The 18,774-nt window shown below is 41.3% G+C and overlaps 1 pseudogene; it reads left to right on the top strand.

The window, feature by feature from the left end:
* LOC125136615 (ankyrin repeat domain-containing protein 26-like) overlaps positions 1-6,332 on the top strand; it is a 28,964-nt pseudogene extending 22,632 nt beyond the window's left edge.
* The last annotated feature ends 12,442 nt before the right edge of the window (positions 6,333-18,774 follow it).

The raw sequence follows: 18,774 nt of genomic DNA, 5'->3' as shown, positions 1-18,774 counted from the left end.
CAGGATCAGGCATTGCCCCAAGCTGTGGGGCAGGTCACAGATGTGACCTGATCTGGTGTTGCCAATGGCTGCGGTATAGGCCTCAGCTTCAGCTCCTATTCAAGCCGTAGACTAAAAACTTCCATGTGCCACTTGGTGTAGGCATAATAATAAAATAAAAGATTCATGTCTGCTTTTTGGGGTTTTCTTCTTTTTTTTGGCCTACCTGCAGCATATGAAGTTTCTGGACCGGGAATCAGATCTGAGCCATAGTTGGGACCTATGCCATAGCTCCGGCAATGTGGATCCTTTAACCTACTGTGGGGTCTGGGGATTGAACCTGTGTTCTGGTGTCACCGAGATGCCACCCTTCCCATTGCACCAAAGCAGGAACTCCATCATTTCTGTGTTTTAAAACTTTTGTCATGTTCTTACATGAGAGTACCTCCTTAGTTGCTATTTTACTTCCAGCATTTTTATTTCAGTTTTTATAAAATGTCTTACTGACCAGTTGTAGAACATTCCTAAATATGTAGTTAAGTAAAGGAAATATTTAACCTTTTTTGTTTTGTTTTGTTTTGCTTTGCTTTTTAGGGTTGCACTCATGGCAATATGGAAGTTCCCAAGCTAGGGGTTGAATCAGAGCTCCAGCTGTCAGCCTACACCACAGCCACAGCAACACCAGATCCCAGCCATGTCTGTGACCTACACCACAGCTCACGACAATGCCAGATCGTTTACCCACTGAGTAAGGCCAGGGATCAAACCCGCATCCTCGTGGATCCTAGTCAGTTTCCTTAACTGCTGAGCCACAAAGGGAACTCCAGGAAATATTTAACCTTTTTAAATGAAGTTCACTTATGTCTCTATCTTGCCAAGACCTGGATGAATGGGGACTAAGGTGGCAAAGATGGGGAGACTTTAAATTGCAACTATTTGCATTGTGTTTCATTGCTACTAAAATATCCACTTTAATCAGTGCACATGGGTTGATGGTTTGGAGGGTGTTTTCTGGAGCTTCTTGAGGCAGAGAAAAGTAGCACAGGCCCTTTTAAAATGATGTTTCAACCTGTTTTCTCACTGGGCTTCATGTCATAATAAATCATAGAGGAGCAAGGCTAAGGTTTCTTAGCACTGCAGCTAAACTAGGTCTAGGTACTTCAGAGTCTTGAACCTGGACTCTAGGATCCAAAAAGAAGATGCATGCCAGGCACTTCTGTCAGTTGCTAAGCATGATGCAAACTTAAAATGTTCCTGTTAGTTGTCACCCCAAAAATCAGAACATGCATCATTTTTTTTTTGTCTTTTGTCTTTTTGTTGTTGGTGGTGGTGCTATTTCTTGGGCCGCTCCCGCGGCATATGGAGGTTCCCAGGCTAGGGGTCTAATCGGAGCTGTAGCCACCAGCCTTCGCCAGAGCCACAGCAATGCGGGATCCGAGCCGGATCTGCGACTTACACCACAGCTCACGGCAATGCCGGATCGTTAACCCACTGAGCAAGGGCAGGGACTGAACCTGCAACCTCATGGTTCCTAGTCGGATTTGTTAACCACTGCGCCACAACGGGAACTCCAGAACATGCATCATTTTATCAGATGACAATGAAAGAGGGTGTAAATGCAGAAGGCAAAAGCCATGCAGGAGAAAATTGCTGAGAAAAAAGTTCCTTAAATTTTTTTGGAGGAAAGAGGTATTTATTTTTTAGTATTTCTATGTAAATTGAAAACCAGTTTGTTTTAAACACAATGGTGTCCTTCCGAGATTTACATAGCTCCCTTGTGGGGTCTTGCTTTGTCAAATCATGCTGGATTTAATGAGATTTTTAAAAATATTCCATCAAGATGCAAAGACATGTCTCCATAATCACTACAGACAGGATGCCTTAAAAGTGTTCTTATACAGGTATGGTTTACAAAATTCTTAGTCACACTTACAGAAAGAAGATGTCTTCTAGGATGTAATTATTTCTGCTAGGCAACATGTTAACATACTGTCTAAAATGATAGAAAGGGGTGAATTTTGATCAAGGAACTGAAAAATTAAGTAGAGCAGGACCTCATTGCTTATCCACCCAAATGCAATAGTTTGTTCTACTAACCCCACACTCCCCATCCACCCACTCCCTCCCCTTCCCCTTGGCCACCACAAGGCTGCTCTCCATGTCCATGAGTTTGTTTCTTTTCTGTAGATAGATTCATTTCTGCCATACAATTGATTCCAGACATAAGTGATAGCATACAGTATTTGTCTCTTTCTGACTTAAAAACCTTTAACATGAATGTCAGATCGCAACAGAATATTGAGTTATGTTTCTTTTAAAAAAAATAAGCCTGTGGTTGACATCACCAAGGCAGCGCCTTCCACTCTGAGTTTTAACTCTGATCAAAGGATCACAGCAGTTAAGCTAGTTTCTCAGAAGGCAGAGGCAGAGTTCACCTCTGTGCTTCGTATAATCCCTCATGTCCCCACTTCAATTTGTCCACATGGACCGGTGAGCAGGCATCTTATTTTTGAAAGATAAGCGTAATTCCTTAGCTTCTTCTCATTCTTTTTCATTCAGTTTTTCCCTCTGTGCTTCATTTTTCAGTGCCTTGATCAACAAAGTCTTCCTCAGTACTTTCCTCTGTAGCAAAACACATGTATTTCTGCTAACAAACTGTCAAGTGTAATTTCCTTCACACATTAACCTTTTTACAGTTGGATAATAAAGTGGTTTAAAGGGCTTGATTTTATTATACTTTCCTGGGTGCATTTACTTTTGTAACACTCAAGAATGATACCATATTTCAACTTAAAAGCATCAATAATTACTGAAAGTATATGAACTTTGGAAGTGCGTGTGTATGTGCGTGTGTGCGGTGTGTGTGTCTTTATCAAACTGGTCTCCAAAAGAGAGTGCACCGTTATTTTCCAGCCTGTGATCTCAAATACTATTTAATGGTAATACATTATGGTTGCACAAATGAACATATATTTGTACTTGTTCTTTGTATTGGGATGGCTTCACTCTATTTCTCTAAAACATTCCTCTCAATTTCTCCCTGCTTTAAAATAGGGTTGGGCATTCTATGGATCCCAGAAGCTGTGGTATAGGTCTCAGCTGCGGCTCTGATTTGACCCCTAGCCCAGAAACTTCCATATGTCCCAGTTGTGGATGTGAAAAGAAAAAGAAGTGTGGGTTGTTTTGAACAGTGTGCACGAATTATACAGACAGAGAAGAAGAAAACATTTGAGTGTTGTCTGCTCATTGTCCTTGGTGGAGCCTGGTGGGCTAGGTGGCAAATGACACTGCTCTTCTCCTTGGGAGCACAGAAGGTGGGAAGGAAGCAGGCAGGTGGAGACCAGCTAAGTAGCTTCCTCGCTGGCACATACTGATGAATTGGAGGATGCAGTCCAGACGTGCAGCCACAGTGGGCTCCGAATATTCATCCCCAACTGGTCCCTTCCCCTCGCAGGCCTAAGGGGAGGAGGCCTGTCCCAGGGGCAGGCTGCTTACTGCAGGTGTGAGACCCAAGTTCAAGGTGCTCTGAGCAGACACATCTTTTCAAAGAAGAGACTTAGAACGAAGCAAGCACTCCTTAGTTCCTTCTTCCAGATTCGCCCATTCGGTAAATCTCCTCTCCTCTCTCGAGGAGGGTAGAGGGGGTGTGTGTCTTCACTTGGTAACTGTAGGCCAAGGAAATGAAGCTCACCTATAATTTCTGACTGGATTTAAACTGCAATTTGGATTAAGCTTCTGTCTTTTGTACACAGCAGGTAATGATGAGAGAGTGGAGAGACGGATGCTAGGTGGTCAAAAGAAATCTGTTTCGTGTTCTAAATTTTGCCATATATAACCCCCAAGGGGGAGAATTCTTTTGTTGAGTCACTTTGGTAAAACAAATTTTACTTGGAGGAAATGAATATTGTTTTAAGTAAGAATCTGTTTCGGTCAGCTTGTTTCCATTAAAGTTTTTCTCAAGTTCCCTGTCCTGTGGTTTAAAAAAAAAAAAAAAAAGTGGGCTTTTTTAAATTGATTACATTGATTGCATATAATAGGAGTTACAGTAATAATTTATTCTTGTTCATGCCTTTAAAACGTAACTAAATTGTCAGAAAGCTACTACTGCATGTCTCGTGCCACAAACATCATTGAGCTACATGACAGTCTTATGTATTTATTTTCTCTAAATTGTAGTTTAAAATCTGTGTGTTTTTCCCTAATCTGAGGAAGTAGCTGGCATTCAACTCTAGATTGAGTAAGAGGGCCTTTGGGCTTTGTGACCCTAGGCAAGCTGCAGCCTCTCTGAGCCTTCCTTACCTCTTGTCAAACTAGGGACTGAGTAAATCAATGACTTTCCTACCTTAATTTTTTTTCAAAGAAAAGAACGTTTCTTTTTCTTAAAAAAAAATATATTTGCATGAAACTGTATTATATGAAACAGAGACAGGCATAGAGCTGCTCAGTCAGAGGAGGGAAAGAGACTCAAAGCTGAGGCTTCTCTGTCCCTTAATCCTACAGTGTCCCCAGGGGGACCTTCCTTTTCTATGGAACATAGTTGGGAAACTACAGGTCAGGAGGGACTCCTTCTAGTTAAAAATCTTTACAATTAACAATTTACAGATAGGAAAACCATGTGTCTAATTTTCTCACTTTGTTTTTGTTAAGTGGAAACGCTTAAAGCAAACTGCAGGTGTGTTCTCTTTATTAACGTTGGACCTCAAACTACTTCCTTCATCCAAATGCCATCCTCACCTAGACATCAACATAAAGGTCTCCAAAGTACACATTTAGGAAAAGAGCTTTGGGCAGAAAAGACAGTCATCTTACATTGGTAAGTCCCCTAATTCAACTCATGTAAAAATGTGACACATTTTTGCATAGTGTTTATTCCTGGTAATATAAAATTATTTCAATAAAGGCTTCTCCTTTTATCTGTTATGATAGGTTACTTTCACAGGACCTATCTAGGAATGTTTTCACATTATTCATTTTCTTTGGCCTCTCAAAAATGCCTGTTGTTAGATAAATGTTATGGAAAACAGTCTGAAATATTGGAAAGTGTTAGGCAAAAATGTGTCTTGGCACCTACACTTGACAAGGGCGTTGTCTGTCATGTTATCATTATCACCACAGTGTGAGGTTCCGTAAACTGCTTTAGACCCTATTTAGTGAGAGGGTGCCTTTTATAAGAAAAATAGTAAAAAGAACACTCTAGGTGGAGACACTTATAATATACTAGTTTGAAATGCTCCTAAACATTTCAAACTTAGATAGGTAACTATATTTAGATGTTGCCAAGAGCTGGCCCTAATTTTCTAGAAGGAAAACAAAGTTAAAGCATTATATATTGTTTTCCTTGTTTCTAATTATAAAAAGTCATGAATCAGAAAGCCAGTTTGAAAGCTGACTCTAGCGCCTATTCTTTCTTCAAGCAGATTATATTATTATTATTATTATTATTATTATTTGCCTACAGAAGTTTCACATGACATTGCAACAGAACCACTTTCTTCATTATGTATTTAAGATTCTGTGTTGAAAAATTATTACCATGGAATATACCTTAAAATATTAGTTTCATAAAAGTGCACGAACAGAAAGCTCATTTTAAGGGCAGTTTTTTTAAGAATTACAAAATAATGCATTCAGTATAAAATGTGACTTGAATTGTTTAAACTTCTTTGTACCAGAAAAATCCAGTATCGCCAAGATTATGTATATTCAATGGGCCAATATTTATTGTAATTTCATCAAAATACCCTTACATATGTATGTTCCCTGTTATCTAAAATCAAAATAAGAAGGAATCTATTTTATTTTATTCGTGTGATTATTTTTCCATTTGAGCAATCTCCAAGTTAGGTCTAGTCTCTTAAAGTATTATTTACGGGCCATATTTCATCAGCTATGTATCATTTGTATGATAATGTCTCTTGTGTAACTTAACATTATAAATAATATGTGACTTAATTTCAGATTCACCAGGAGTTGCAAGAAAATATAAGTAGAGAACTAGCAAGAGGTATGTTGTCAAAATTTATGAATTTACACATTGACTTCTGAAATAAACTGTGAACAGTAAATGGCATCTCTTTCCATTGTTTGCATAACAGATACTACATTCAGTATTTTCTTATATCATGAAAAATGCGAAAGTGTAAACATTCATAATGGAAAAATATACTTTTTCCTCATTTTTTCCTCATGTTCCATAGCTTTCCAACAAATCTCAAACAATATGCTATTTCTTTTCCTTTGTGGCTCTGTCCCTCCTCTTGTCCGCCATCCCCATGGATCTGTCCACCTGCACACTGACACTGATCTCAGAAAACATGGTGCTCACCAACTTCTCAAGTTCCAGCAGTGACTAAGGCCAATCCCAGTCCATGCAGCTGTCACTTGGTGGGTGACATTTGAACTTTCTGTAATTGACTTTGTCATTGGTTTCTCTTTTGCCCTCAGGAAAAATTCCAAATTCCTTAGCATGGAATAAAAACACTCAAGTCTTTTTGGCTCTTGAGGAAGGATTCAGCCTATCTCCCTCCTCCACTCCTCTGCCCCTTTCCTCTGTCTGGCATCCATCAGACAGACAGCTGACAATTCCAGACAGCTCTGCCTCACCTCTGCCCTTTGTGTTTCCTTCTTCCCTCCATTTCCCAAACTTTTTCCTGTCCTTCACACATCTATATCCATATCACCTCCACCCAAAAGCTGGCAATATTGACACCAAGCTGGATGTCCCTTCTAAGTGTACCAGTTGTGTCCTCCTTTGTACCTGTCATAGGACTTATGATTCTGTATGGAAATGACCTGTTCATCTATTTTTCCAGTTGAGAGTATGCGATTCTTCAGGGTGGCCTGTGTCACCTTCCACTTGTCATTCCAGTGCTTGTCACAGCAGCTTAGCACCTGGATGTGGAGTAAATGAATGAGGAATGAGAAAACCGGAAGCTCCGGTACTCAGCCTCAAGAGCAGTTAGCTCAGCATGTAACCACGGGGACAAATGGTAAAATAGTCATTGCGTATTTTGGTTGTAGTCGAATATGGCTATTTTTCATTCTTCTTAACACATAGAAAGGTCTCCACTATACCAACTTATATTTAGTTAACTAGGAAGTATTTTAGATAAAGCCATCCTTTCTTTTTCTCTCCAGCTGCTGCTGAATTTGAATCTGGATCCTACGGAGCTTCTCCTCCAAGGTCTACCGATGATCAGCTTGTGAAAGCATCCCAAGAATATGCACAGATTCTGAAGAAAAATTATATGATCTGAAAGATAAACAGTTGTTTCCCATTAAAACAAAATGTGAAAATTTTTATGAAAGGAAAATACGTTTGTATCATCTGTGTATGATGAGAATGTATGTAGTATTTTATACCATGTTTCTCTGCATAAACTTACTTTTAAGCAGATTTTGTGAATAAAAACCAGCACAGTTGAGTTTGACATACTCCCACTGTCATCATTTTTCTCATTTGTTTTATTCCAGGTGTAAATTATAATGCATTAGCTCCCGAAAGTTTTCTATTGGAAAATGACTATTTATGAAGTTCTTCATGATCTGTTATCTTTGCACATACTGCCACAGTCAAGAGAAGTCTCCAAAGTTGAAAGTAAATACTTTTATGGTTCACCTGCACTATTTTGAGATGTGGAAATATCTAGCAGTTTTATAGTTGATCCTAATTCAGATAGGTGCTGGATTTTAGTTACCCTGATTTGTGGTTAGTTTTTAGATGAGAAAAAGACAGCAAGCCAATTTCCCTCTCCATGCAGTAGTAATTGCTCATACGGTGGCTTAGACTTTATTCTACCCGAGATACTGAGAGTGATGCAACCCATTTTACCTCTAGACAAGGGAGGTTTATTTCAAGAGCAAGATTCACTAAAAGTTTAACTGCTTTTATTTTATTTTTTTGTCTTTTCTAGGGGCGCACCCATGGCATATTGATGTTCCCAGGGTACTGATCTAATCAGAGCTATAGCCACCGGCCTACGCCAGAGCCACAGCAACGCCAAATCCGAGCTGCATCTGCAACTACACCACAGCTCATGGCAACACCAGATCCTTAACCCACTGAGCAAGGCCAGGGATCAAACCCACAATCTCATGGTTCCTGGTCGGATTCATTAACCACTGAGCCACAGTGGGAACTAATTTAACAGCTTTTAAAGTGTAACTCCCAGGCAAAGGAAGAGGGAGTAAGCCGAGGACTCCCAGGGAGAAGGGCAGCAGTTGTGACATTCCTATAGTAGAGAATGCCAAAGGTCACTGTCCAGTAATGGGGTAGAGAGTTTTGAGTATACCATGCCCCTCTTTCTGTAGAATCAACTTTCAGACAAGGATTACATAACTGTACAGGAGCAACTTCTGGAGAAAGTAATAGCTCTCAATTACTCAGCTGAGGTTAAATTTAAAATCATGCCTAACTTGGAGATGGGATTAAGATGGCAGAATAGAAGGACTGGAGCTCAACTTCTCTCCTACAAACAACAAAATTCACAACTAAAGACTGAGCATTCTTCACCCAAATGGACCGGAAACCTTGGAAAAGATATCCTATTCCAGAAGAAAAAGAGGACACATCAAGAGGGTGAGGGGCGATTTCATGATACAAACAACCCGATACCTCCCGGGTGGGAAGGCCCACAGACTGGAAACTAACTGGTTCACAAAGACTCACCTACAGGAGTGAGAGTTCTAATTTTTTTTTCTTGTCTTTTTGCTATTTCTTGGGCTGCTCCCGGGCATATGGAGGTTCCCAGGCTAGGGGTTGAATCAGAACTGTAGCCACCGGCCTACGCCAGAGCCACAGCAACGCAGGATCTGAGCCGCGTCTGCAACCTACACCACAGCTCATGGCAACGCCGGATCATTAACCCACTGAGCAAGGGCAGGGACCGAACCCGCAACCTCATGGTTTCTAGTCGGATTCGTTAACCACTGCGCCACGATAGGAACTCCAGGAGTGAGAGTTCTGAGCCCCACATCAAACTCTCACATGTGGGGAGCTGGCACTGGGAGAAAGCCCCCAGAGAATCTGGCATTGAAGGCCAGTTGGGCTTGTGCACAGGAGCTCCACAGGACTGGGGGAAACGGAGACCCCATTCTTAAAAGGTGCACACAGACTTTCACGGGCACTGGGTCCCAGGGCAAAGCAAAGTCTCCATAGGAATCTGGGTCAAACCTGACTGCAATTCTTGGAGGACATCCTGGGAAAACAGGGGTGAATGTGGCTTGTTGTCAGGGAAGGACATTGAAAGCAAAGCTCTTGGGAATATTCAGCAGCATGTCTTGCTCTGGAGGTGGCCATTTTGGGAAAATCTGGCCCCACCCATCAGTCAGCCTGAGAAGCCCCAGGGTAAACAACAATCCAGGTGGGGTCACAGCCCTGCCCCTCAGTAAACAGGCTACCTAAAGACCCCTCAGGCACACAGCTGCCTCTGATCCCATCCAGAGACTAAGCCTCACCCACCAGAGGGATTAGAATCAGCTCCACCTACCAGTGGGCAGGCATCAGCCCCTCCCATCAGGAAGCCTACAGCAAGCCCCATGCCAACTTCAGCCACAAGGGGGGCAGACACCAGAAGTAAGAGAGGCTACAACTCTATTATCTGTAAAAAGATCACTACACCAAAAACCTATAAAAATGAAAAGACAGAGAACTATAACTCAGATGAGGGAGAAAGGAAAAACCCAGAAAATCAGCTAAGTGATGAGGATATTCTCAGCCTCCAGGAAAAGGAATTTAGACTGTTGATGCTGAAGATGATGCAAGACATTGGAAATAAACTGGAGGCAAAGATGGATAACTTACAGGAAACACTGACCAAAGAGATACAAGATATAAAACTTAAACAAGAAGAGATGCAAAATACAATAACTGAAATAAAAAATTCACTAGAAGCAGCTAACAGCAGAACACAGGAGGCAGAAGAACGAATAAGCAGAGTGGAGGACAGATTAGTGAAGAACAGAAAAGAGAAGAAAGAATAAGCGAAGTAGAGGACAGATTAGTGCAGAACAGAAAAGAGAAAAAAGATTGGAAACAAATGAAGAGAGTCTCAGAGAACTCTGGGACAACGTTAAACGCACCAACATCCATATTATAGGGGTGCCAGAAGGAGAAGAAAGAGAGAAGGGGACAGAAAAAATATTGCAAGAGATAATAAGCCAAAAACTTCCCTAACATGGGAAAGGAATCACTCACTCAAATCCATGAAGCACAACAAGTACCATATAAAATAAACCCAAGGAGGAACGTCTCAAGATACATATTAATCAAACTGGCCAAAATTAAAGACAAAGAGAAAATCTTGAAGGCAGCTAGAGAAAAGAAACAAATAACATACAAGGGAACCCCAATAAGGTTATCGGCAGATTTTTCAGCAGAAACTCTGCAGGCCAGAAGGGAGTGGCATGATATACTTAACGTGATGAAAGGAAAAAAGGTCCAACCAAGATTACTCTACCCAGCAAGGCTCTCATTCAGATTTAAAGGCAAAATCAAAAGCTTCACAGATAAGCAAAAGCTGAGAGAATTCAGCAACGAGGCTTACGACAAATACAAAGGCTAAACCAGCCTTACAACAAACACTAAAGGCTAAACCAGCCTTACAACAAATACTAAAGGAACTTCTCTAGGCAGAAAAGAACAAAAGAAGGAAAGAAAAAAGAGCAACAAAAACAAATCCAAAGCAATTAATAAAATGGCAATAGGACATACATATCAATAATGACCTTTAATGTTAAGGGCCTAAACACACCAACCAAAAGACATAGACTGGCTGAATGGATACAAAAAACAAAACCCATATATATGCTGCCTTCAAGAGACCCACTTCACTCCTAGGGACACATACAAATTGAAAGTGAGAGGATGGAAGAAAATATTTCATGCAAACAGGGATCAAAAGAAAGCTGGAGTAGCAATACTCAGACAAAATAGACTTTAAAATGAATATTTTAAGGGACAAAGAAGGACACTACATAATGATCAAAGGATCAATCCAAGAAGAAGATCTAACAATTTTAAATATCTACGCACCCAACGTAGGTTCGCAGTATATAAGGCAACTGTTGACAACCTTAAAAGAAGAAATTGACAATAACACAATAATAGTGGGGGACTTTAACATCCCACTTACAGCAATGGACAGATCAACCAGACAGAAAATCAATAAGGAAACACAGGCCCTGAATGATGCATTAAACCAGATGGACTTAGTAGATATTTATAGGACATTCCATCCAAAAGTAACAGAATACACATTCTTCTCAAGTGCACATGGAACATTCTCTAAGATTGATCACATCCTGGGCTACAAATCAAGCCTCACTAACTTTAGGAAAATTGAAATCATATCAAGCATCTTTTCTGACCACAACACTATACGACTGGAAATCAACAAGAAAAAAACTGCAAAAAACACAAACACGTGGAGACTAAACAACATGCTACTAAACAACCAATGGATCACTGAAGAAATCAAAGACAAAATTTAAAAATACATGCATGCAAATGACAATGAAGATACAACACTCCAAAACCTATGGGATGCAGCAAAAGCCATTCTAAGAGGAAAGTTTATAGCAATACAAGCCCACCTCAGGAAACAAGAAAAAGCTCAAATAAACAAGCTAACTTTACATCTCAAGCAGCTCAAGAAAGAAGAACAGATGAGACCTAAAGTTAGTAGAAGGAAAGAAATCATAAAGATCAGAGCAAAACTCAATGAAATAGAAATGAATAAAACCATAGAAAAGATCAATGAAATGAAAAGCTGGTTCTTTGAAAAGATCAACAAAATTGATAAACCCCTAGCCAGACTTATTAAGAAAAAAAGAGCAAGGACTCATATCAATAAAATTAGAAATGAAAAAGGAGAAGTAACAACGGACATCACAGATATACAAAGGATCATAAGAGACTAATATATGCAACTCTATGCCAATAAAATGGAAAACCTAGAAGAAATGGACAAGTTCTTAGAAAAGTACAATCTTCCAAGACTAAACCAAGATGAAATAGAGAAGATGAATGGACTAATCGCAAGAACTGAAATTGAAACTGTGATTTAAAAACTTCCAACAAACAAAAGTCCAGGACCAGATGGCTTCACCGGCAAATTCTATCAAACATTTAGAGAAGAGCTAACACCTCTCCTTCTGAAACTATTTCAAAAAATTGCAGAGGAAGGGATACTCCCAAACTCATTCTACAAGACCACCATCACCCTGATACCAAAACCAGACAAAACCACCACAAAAAAAGAAAACTACAGGCCATTTTCACTGATGAACATAGATGCGAAAATCCTCAACATAATACTAGCAAACCGCATCCAACAATACATTAAAGGGATTGTACATCATGATCAAGTAGGATTTATCCCAGGCATCCAATGGTTCTTCAATATCCACAAATCCGTCAATGTGATACACCACATTAACAAACTGAAGAATAAAAACCATATGATCCTCTCAATAGACGTGGAAAAAAGCTTTTGGCAAAATCCAACACCCATTTCTGATAAAAACCCTCAGAAAGTGGGCATAGTGGGAACCTACCTCAACATGATAAAGGCCATATAAGACAAACCCACAGTGAACATCATTCTCAATGGTGAAAAGCTGAAAGAGTTCCCACTGAGATCAGGAACCAGACGAGGATGACCACGCTCACCACCACTATTCAACAGTTTTAGAAGGCCTAGCCACGGCAATCAGAGAAGTAAAAGAGATAAAAAGAATCCAAATTGGAAAGGAAGAAGTAAAACGATCGCTGTTTTCAGATGACATGATACTATACCTGGGGAATCCTAAAGACTCTACCAGAAAACTGTTAGAGCTCATCCATGAATTTGGCAAAGTCGCAGGATACAAAATTAATACACAGAAATCGATGGCATTTCTATACACTAACAATGAAAAAGCAGAAAAAGAAATTAGGGAAGCAATCCCGTTTACCACTGCATCCAAAAGAATAAAATACCTAGGAGTAAACCTACCTAAAGGGGCAAAAGACCTGTACTCTGAAAACTATAAGATGCTGATAAAAGAAATCAAAGATGACACAAATAGGTGGAAAGATATACCATGCTCATGGATTGGAAGAGTTAATGTTATCAAAATGACTATACTACCTAAGGCAATCTACAGATTCAATGCAATCCCTATCAAAGTACCAAGGACATTTTTCACAGAACTGGAACAAAATATTTTAAAGTTTGTTTGGAAGCACAAAAGACCCAGAATGGACAAAGCCATCCTGAAAAAGAAACTTGGAGCTGGAAGAATCAGGCTCCCTGACTTCAGACTATACTACAAAGCAACAGTCATCAAAACCGCATGGTACTGGCACAAAGACAGAAATAGAAATCAGTGGAACAGGATAGAAAGCCCAGAATTCAGCCCATGCACCTACAGCCAACTCATCTATAACAAAGGAGGCAAGAATATACAACGGAATAAGTGGTGCTGGGAAAACTGGACAGCCACATGGAAAAGAATGAAATTAGAACATTCCCTAACACCATACACAAAAACAAACTCAAAATGGATTAAAGACCTAGATATAAGACCAGACACTATAAAACTCTTTAGAGGAAAACATAGGCCAAACACTCTCTGACATAAACAACAGCAACTTCTTCTCAGATCCACCTGAGTATTGACAATAAAAACAAAAATAAACAAATGAGACCTAATCAAACTTAAAAGTTTCTGCACAGCAAAGGAAACCCTAAACAACACAAAAAGACAACCCACAGAATGGGAGAGAATCATTGCAAGTGAATCAACTGACAAGGGATTAATCTTCAAAATTTATAAACACCTTCTGTAGCTCCATACCAAAAAAACAAATTACCCCATCCAAAAATGGGGAGAAGATCTAAACAGACAGTTCTCCAAAGAAGACATACAGATGGCCAAAAAACACATGAAAAGATGTGCAACATCACTCATTATTAGAGAAATGCAAATCAAAACCACTATGAGGTACTGCCTCACACCAGCCAGAATGGCCATCATCCAAAAGTCTACAAGCAGTAAGTGTCGGAGAGGGTGTGGAGAAAAAGGAACCCTAGTACACTGTTGGTGGGATTGTAGATTGGTGAAACCACTGTGGAAAACAGTATGGAGATTCCTCAGAAAACTAAACATAGAACTATCATTTGATCCAGCAATCCCACTCCTGGGCATCTATCCAGAGAACACCATGACTCGCAAAGACACATGTACTCCAATGTTCATTGTAGCACTCTTTTCAATAGCCAAGACATGGAAACAACCTAAATGTCCATCGACAGAGGAGTGGATCAAGAAGAGGTGGTACATATACACAATGTAATATTACTCAGCCATTAAAAAGAAAATACCGGCATTTTTAGCAACATGGATGGACCTAGAAATTATCGTGCCAAGTGAAGTCAGCCATACAATGAGACACCAAAATCAAATGCTTCCACTGACATGTGGAATCTGAAAAAAGGACAGACTGAACTTCTTTGCAGAACAGATGCTGACTCACAGACATTGAAAAACTTATGGTCTCCAGAGGAGACAGTTTTGGGGGTGGGGGGATGTGCTTGGGCTGTGGGATGGAAACCTGTGAAATTAGATTGTTATGATCATTATACAACAACAGATGTGATAAATTCATTTGAGTAATAAAAAAAGAAAAAATAATAATAAAAAATAAAGTGTAACTCCCGGAGTTCCCGTCCTGGCTCAGCAGAAACGAATCTGATTAGCATCCATAAGGATGCAGGTTCAATCCCTGGCCTTTCTCAGTGTGTTAAGGACCTGGCATTGCTGTGAGCTGTGGTGAAGGTCGAAAATCAGGCTCAGATCCATCATTGCTGTAGCTGTGGTGTAGGCCACCTGCTACAGTTCTGATTCAGCCCCAGCCTGGGAATCTCCATATGCCAGTAGTATGGCCCTAAAAAAAATAAAAATAAAATAAAATAAAATAAAATAAAATAAAAATTAAAGTGTAATTCCCAGCACACCTTAAAAACAAGAACAAAAATAACTGCTTTTCTAGAGCAGGGGTTGGCAAACTCTGGCAAAAAAAAAAGGGCCAGACAGAGAGTCAACATTTTAGATTTTGCCATTTGACCTCAGCTGTATCTATTCATCTCAGCCACTGTAGCCACAAAGCAGCCACAGATGAAGGGTAAATACAGCAGTATAACTATGTTTCAATAAAACATTATTTATAAAGAATGAAATTTGAATGTCATATAAACTTCATGTGTTGCAAAATAATATTTTGTGAATTACTTTCAACCATTTAAAAACATAAAAACCATTCTTAGCTCACAGGTCCTACCAGCACAAGCAGGGGTAGAATTTGGCCCCTGGGATGTAGAAAGCCTTGGCCTGTCCTGAGAGTAACCCTGGGACCACCCCACCTTAGAGACCAGCTTTCCAAAACAAATTGTCTGTACTAGCCATGTGCCACAAAATATGAAAACTAATGTCAAAATAGCAAAAAAACAAATCAGCAAAAGCTGACCAAGATGTGGAGGGATCGAGTCCTCCCCTGGGGGGCCCACACCTCTGCTCAGCATCCTGGCTCCTCACCAGAAGACACTAGAGGTTAAAGAGGTGGGGTACTGGCACAAATAACTGAAGTGAGCAGCCTTAGCCTCTCAGCAACACCCATACCCACACCCACTGCCACATCCTGCCCTCCCAGCCCGTGCATCCTAATGATGGGGCGCCTCCTGCCTGAACCCTGTGGCAGGACAGCTGTCCACTGGATTCTGTGCCTGTTCCCTGGGGTCCTCTTCTGGCTCACGCCTGGCTGTGTAGACCCCTCTTGCCCTTGCCCACATCCTCCTCCATGAAACTGCCCTGACAGGATGTGACCTACATGGAGTCCTCTCCTTGCTTCTTGCTGCTGAACAATTAGGACAGCACTGCTCTAGGCCTATCTTTATGACCCACACTGAGTGCTCCCATCATTTTATTATCTGTCACTGGTATTTTAGTAGTTGGTTCTATTATGAACTTCTATTAAGAAGCTTTTGGGGGGGTGGGGGCTGCACCTGTGGCATATGAAAGTTCCTGGGCCAGGGGTCCAATTGCAGCCATGGCTGCTGGCTTCCTCCACTGCCACAGCAACAAGGGATCAAGCTGCACCTGCGACCTATGCCACAGTCCACGGAAACACCAGATCCTTAACCCACTGAAAAATTTCCAGCTATGGGGCAGTAGGTTAAGAATGCAACTATAGCAGCATGGCACTGCAGAGTCATGGGTTTGATACCCTGTACCGTGGGTTAAAGGATCCTACAATAAATAAATGAATAAATAAAATTAAAATGGAGTAATAATTATTCAGGCATCCAACTAGAGCTAGATGGCCATTATGGTTTTGGTTTCAGACCTGTTCCTGCATCACAGTGAAACTGAAATTTTTTTTAAAATGTATCAAATTTAAGCACAACACTGCTAATCCACAGAGAAATATCTGCCAGCAGAGGCAAGAGACCACCTGGTAGTTTCAAAGGCCTCTCCTTTGCAACTGTGTAATCATTCCAGACTCCTTCCTTGCTCAAGGAGCCTCTTACCTACTCCAATCCTAGTTCTGGAAAACAATGTATGTAAACTTACAGTGGTTTGCATTTAAAAATTTGCCCCATTTTGAGTCTGGAAGAACACAATTCAGGTGCTTCTTGGATCCGTGTATCATGGCAGATAAATAAACCCCAATGGCGGTTTTCAATGGTAAGCTATCCTTGCCTTTTTTCCACATAGGCCACTGTTTCACCTAGGCCTTTGGAGCTGCTCAGCTGCTAAAAGCTCCTTGTTCCCTAGAAGCTTGCTACGTGTTTAACCAGCCTGAAATGCAATCACTGTTCTACATACTGGAAAAAGCTGAATTGGTTTGAAAAGGTGCTGTCCTCAATATAGGGGAATTGCACTGCATTGCGAGATCAGGCAATATCCTCCTGATAGCAACCTCACACATGACACAAAACAAGACGCTTTTGCCTTCCTACTGGCAAAGCATATGCGACTCAGTAAAAGAACACCAGAGTTCCCTTTGTGGCTCAGTGGTTAACGAACCTGACTAGGATCCATGAGGTTGCAAGTTTAATTCCTCTCCTCGCTCAGTGGGTTAAGGATCCGGCATTGCCATGAGCTATGGTGTGGGTCACAGACACGGCTCGGATCCCACCTTGCTGTGGCTGTGGCGTAGGCCTGCAGCTGTAGCTCGATTCAACACCTAACCTGGGAACTTCCATATGCCGAGGGTGTGGCCCTAAAAAGCAAAAAAAAAAAAAAAAAAAAGCGAAACGCTATCAATGGCAGCTTCCACTATTTGAATAAAGCCTGTTGAGCCACTCAGCTTCTACAAGCTTTGTGTGCCCTAGATGCTTGCAATGGCTTCAACTAGTTGAAACACACTCAAAACATGTTCTCCATGCACCAGAAAGGCCCTATGCCATCCCTACCTGGAACCCTGTTGTGTCCTTAATTAGAGCCCTGCATTTACCTAAGTCAAGCCCTGTGTTTTCCCTAACTCAAGCCCTGTGCTGCTCCTTGCTAACACCCTGCACAGTCCCTAAATACATCCCTCAACTTTCCCTAAATAGGGTCCTGTGCTGTCCCTAATTCTAACCCTCAGCTGTCCAGAACAAGGGCCCTGAGCTTTCTCTAAATAGACTCATGGGCCATCCCTAACTAAAACCTTACTCCGTTGCTAACTACAGCCCTGCTCTGGCACTAATTAAAGTCCTACACTGACTCTAACTGAGGCCCTACACTTATCTCTAACTAGGGCCCTTGGCTGTCCCTAACTAGAGCCAGGCACTGTCTCTAACTAGGGCCCTGCATTGTCCCTAACTAGAATCCAGTGCTGTACCTAACTTGCATTGTCTACCTAGAGCTCTCTTCTTTCCCTCGCAAGAACATGAATCTGTTCCTAACTAAGGCCCTGCTATGTCCACAGCTAGAGCCCTGCCCTGGCTCCGACTAGAGCCCTGCACTGTCTCTAACTAACACCCTGAACCATCCATAACTAGACTCCATCGCTGTACCTAACTAGGGGCATCGCACTCTAACTAGATCCCTGCTGCCCCTAACTGGAGCCCTGCTCTGTCCCTAACTAGAGCCTTGCTCTGTCCCTAAAAAGAGCCCTGCTCTGCCCCTAATAAGAGCCCTGCTCTGCCCCTAACTAAAAAGATCCTCTATTCCTAATTAAGGCCCTGCTCTGTCCCTAACTAGAGCCCTGCCCTCTGCCTAACAGGAGCTCTCATCTGTCTCTAATTGGAGCCTTGCCCTGTCCCTAAGTAGAGTCCTATTCTATCCCTAACTATAGCCCTGTATTGTCCATAACTAGAAGCCTGATCTTTCATAATTAGGGATATGCACTATCTTGAACAAGAACCCTGCTTTGTCCCTAAGGCCTGAGGTGTCACAGATGAGGGCCCTGCACAGTCTCTAACTAGGGCCATGCTCTGTCCCTACTAGGGCCATGTGCTGTCACTAACTAGATCCATACACTGTCCCTACTAGGGCCACATGCTGTCCCTACGAGGACCATGTGCATCTCTTATGAAAACTCTGTGATCGCCCTACTTAGAGCTCATCACTGTCCCTAACTAGGACCCTGCATTCTTCCTAACTAAAGCCCACTGCTATCCTTAATTAAAGCCCTACCCTGTCCCTAACTAAAGCCCTTTGCTGACTCTGAGTCCCTGCACTTGTCCCTAACTAGAGCTCTGATCTATCCCTAACTAGGGCCCTGTGGTCTCCTTAACTAGTGTCCTAGACTAGTCCTAACTAGAGCCA

Source organism: Phacochoerus africanus, chromosome 9, assembly GCF_016906955.1.
Source record: "Phacochoerus africanus isolate WHEZ1 chromosome 9, ROS_Pafr_v1, whole genome shotgun sequence".
In the NCBI taxonomy this organism is placed as follows: Eukaryota; Metazoa; Chordata; class Mammalia; order Artiodactyla; family Suidae; genus Phacochoerus; species Phacochoerus africanus.
This window is presented reverse-complemented; position numbering and strand designations above follow the sequence as displayed.